Consider the following 3,884-nt stretch of genomic DNA (forward strand, 5'->3'; position numbering starts at 1 on the left):
TCTGTCTCTTTCTTTTCATCCTGTTTGCTGTTGCTAAAAGACTCAATAAACTGTATAATGTATGTATAACAAGTCTTTTATTATATTTTTCCCAGGTAAGGATCTAAAAAGTTTTGTAAGGGACAGCTTTTAACCTCAGCAGTTAAACAGTTTCTTAAACATGTATGAATAAAATCCTTTGAAAACCAACTTTAACACACTTTGAAGGACAGGTGGTCAGGGATTGTGAGATGACAGATAACTCATTCCCTCTTAGTTTCCCAAATACACGGAACATGAGTTGCTCTTAATTGGGCCCTGTTGTCCCACCTTGGAGTGGGCATTGAGGGGGAAACACAGCCTGCTGCATTTAGTTTGCTCTGTCCTGGGCTGTTGAAGCGGTGATTTCAATGCCGGCTGGCCTGTGTTCTCCCTGATATCTCCCATCCTGGTAGACAGATGTTCTTGTTGGCTGTATAGAGGATTTGTGGTTTCTGCTGTGGTGGTGTGAGCTGGGTCAGGATGAGTCTGATCGGGAAGCAGATGCAGCCTTCCTTGCAGCTTCCATGTGGGATTGAAATGACCAGCGGGTCTTGGCACACAGCTCTGGTTGCTGGATCAATTGATTTGAATATCGACCAGGTTTGCCCAGGTTTGCCTAGGTTGGGGCGGTGCTCGGCACTGGTGTCAGCTTATTGCTCGGGCGGTCTACTCTCCTCCATCCTGGTGATGGGGATCACCTCCCAGGTCTGGGGGCTTCTGGTCCTTACAGTATAGAATGTATGTGTGTGGAACTCTCCTCTGCTCTTCTCTGGGATGGAGGATGATGCTATCCTAGTGTGTTACATGTTTAGTTGTTTTTTCTATGTCTTTCTGTAGCTATAGAAGTAGACTTAGGGCAAGTCAAAATCTTGTCAAATCCAGCTGTTTTAAAAAACGAAACAACTGGAAAGTTGTTTTGTTTTTCAACTTTTTTGGAATGACCATAACCTGGATAACTGAGAATCTTCACCAGCATATTGTCAAAATCTTGTATTCTCTTTTTCATCTACTGTTTTTGTCACATTCTCACCCCTTTAATGTTTTACCCAACTTTTCTCTCTCTCTTTCTTTCTCTTTTACCTTTCTGTTTCTGTGTCCACTGAATTTAGAATAATCCCATTTTAATGTCTAACGAATCTTTTTGTGTACGTATCAAGTGGATCACTATAGCAAAAGCAGTAATGCTCCTCTTGTGAGAGTAAATCTGTTGGGCTCTCTTTGGCACTAAGAAAGCAATTCCTAGTGCTAAACATCCAGAGAGGAGACATAAAAAAATCCAATCCGATCCATTTAAGCAGCAGATTCAAAATTAAGTACTATATATCAGGTCTTCCAATCATTGCGTGCTCCTCTTACCCTTAAACATTACTTAGACCAAAATGCTTATTCGCATAAACAGCACAATATTTGACATTTCCTGCAAATAATTTGCATCTGATTGTAGTGCTTTTTTGTTATAAAGGAGAATTCATTGCAAGTGCGCATGAGAGCCCCCTAACATTGCTAAACATTTGTGTTTAATTTGATGGCTTTTTCAGTACAAATAACAAATTGTGCAGCCAATAGTGTCAGAAAAGTGTCTTTTTATCTGATTACACAAATTTTCCACAGAGTGGGTTGTGGAGGCAACATTTATTTTACTCCAAACAGAGAACTTTAAAAACAAAAAACAAACCTGAGCTTGGGATGTGCTCTGATGGCGCAGGGGTAGGGAGTACGACGGATGTGCGAAGGCCTTAGTGTAACGTACGAGAACTGGACTCAAGATTCAGTCGGAAACAGGACTGTGGCGGCAAGTTTATTTATTGAAAGCAGGAAGTGGTTTCTGCGTTTTCGGGACACGGAGCCTGCGGCGTGGCCGTGAGTTCCTGGACAGAGGCAACAGGTTAGTGATCGGCGGGTAATGAGAGGTTAAGGAGAGGACGGCCAGATCACTAACCTGATGGCGGGGTTTGGCGGCAACAGATTCGAAGGAGGAGGTCCGGCTGCTGAGGGAGTCTGCGGGCTCTGGGCCGTTGAGCGGCCGGGTCTCCAGACGGGCGGTCCTCCTTGATCCTTCCAGAGACGAGGTCCACAGACGGTCGGAGCGGCGGTACAGAGGGGCCAAGGCAGAGAATCTAATCGAAGACAGGTCCAGGGTCCAAAACCAAAGGTCAGTCAAAAATCGGCAGACAGAAACAGACGAGGGTCAGGCTAGCTCGGAGTCAGAGGGAAAAAACGGATCAGGACTGGTAACAGTTTAACAGGCAGATATTTCACAGGCTGGAGGAATCGGGCTTTGACGCGAGACACTCTGGCACTGGTGTCAGGTCGGTAAGCAAGTTATATAGGAACAGATGCAGGTGGGATACATGAAGGATAATTGCAGGAAACCCAGAGTGGACAGGTGTGCTGAGTAGTGACTTGGACTGACACCAGTGCTGAGATCATCACACTTAGCCCTCAATGCAGCTGAGATGGGTTCCATTCCTGTCTAATTATTTTTTATCTATTCTTGAATAAAAAAATACATGCACATGAGTAGTGTGTGTAATCTCTCCTTTTGGGGTGTAATTCCCTCCAAATATCAATGATTCCAAATTCTGTCACTGACCAGTTTACTTTCTTGATTAATGTAGTTTCTTGATTTGCTTTACCATGCAGTTTAGAATTTAGTCTAAAAAAAATCTTCTCTACAGATTACAAAACCTCAGGAGTTCACCATTTAATCAACATTCCTTTGTATACAACCTAATTATGTACAGGTGGAATATAAACATCTACAAAAGCTATTTCAGTCCCTCTGTTTTTGTGTCAATTTCATTAAATCTTCGCTCATCATCTTCCAATTGTGATATGTGTTTTTTAACCAGAAACATTTCAAAATGAGCATAGTGAATTCCTCCCGAAGCCTGTTTTGTAGGAAGAGGAGAATGCAAATTTGAATTCCTGCATTTTTTGTTTTGAGTCAAGTGGTTATCCTGAAGAAAGGCAATCATTGCTTTTTAGCATTTTAATTTTATCAACGTTGTACTCCTCATTTTAGAGTTCAAAATCCCATTCACATTAGAAGAGACAATTTCAACCAGTTCTCCTTGCATATGCATATGTATTTAAAGAATCCAAACAAAAGCAATAAAAAAATGTCAAACTTGGATTGAATAGGGACTAACAACATATATGACCTTGACACACAACATGACATTTTACAGTTTCCAATGTCTGCAAAGCAAGTTTGATTTAGTGCAGGCAGACCTCTTCAAAGTCCTCCAGTTAGGTGATCATTTCAGCAAACAATGTAAAAGCTCTAACTTATCAGTAATAGAGGGTTAGTTTTTCAAAATCTTAAAAACAGCATATAAAAACTCATTAAAAAATATTTTTCTAAACTACATAATGTGATACTAAATGCAGCAAATGACATTGATATTGGAACGATACCATCCTTTTTGAATAATAAAAAAGGAATATGGTTTGGATGTAAAAATACTTATTTTACCCCTTTATGAATTTCTACAAAGATAAATAAAGGTTTCACAGATTACAAACGGGGCTTGAAAGATATTCATATTACCATCTAATGTACAATGTAGACCAGGTTAAAAATTCTAGAATAGATTTTGAGCTGGACCAGTTCAAAACCAGCAAAAACTTTTAAACCATTTTTTCTAAATACCGTCAAATGTAAGAAAGGTGTGTTTGTAAAATCTGGTTGACTAACTGAAGCTAAACCACCACCGGCTGCATGATTGTCCTGTCGCTGCTCGGGAGAGCTCACTCTCATCCGCAGTCGCAGTGGAGAGCTGGCAGCCAGCTGTATAACTTTTCGGTGCTAATTCTAAAAGACTGGTCTCCAGAATCTGTGATAGTATATCCTCTTTTAA

Source organism: Fundulus heteroclitus, chromosome 10 (genome assembly GCF_011125445.2).
Source record: "Fundulus heteroclitus isolate FHET01 chromosome 10, MU-UCD_Fhet_4.1, whole genome shotgun sequence".
NCBI lineage: Eukaryota > Metazoa > Chordata > Actinopteri > Cyprinodontiformes > Fundulidae > Fundulus > Fundulus heteroclitus.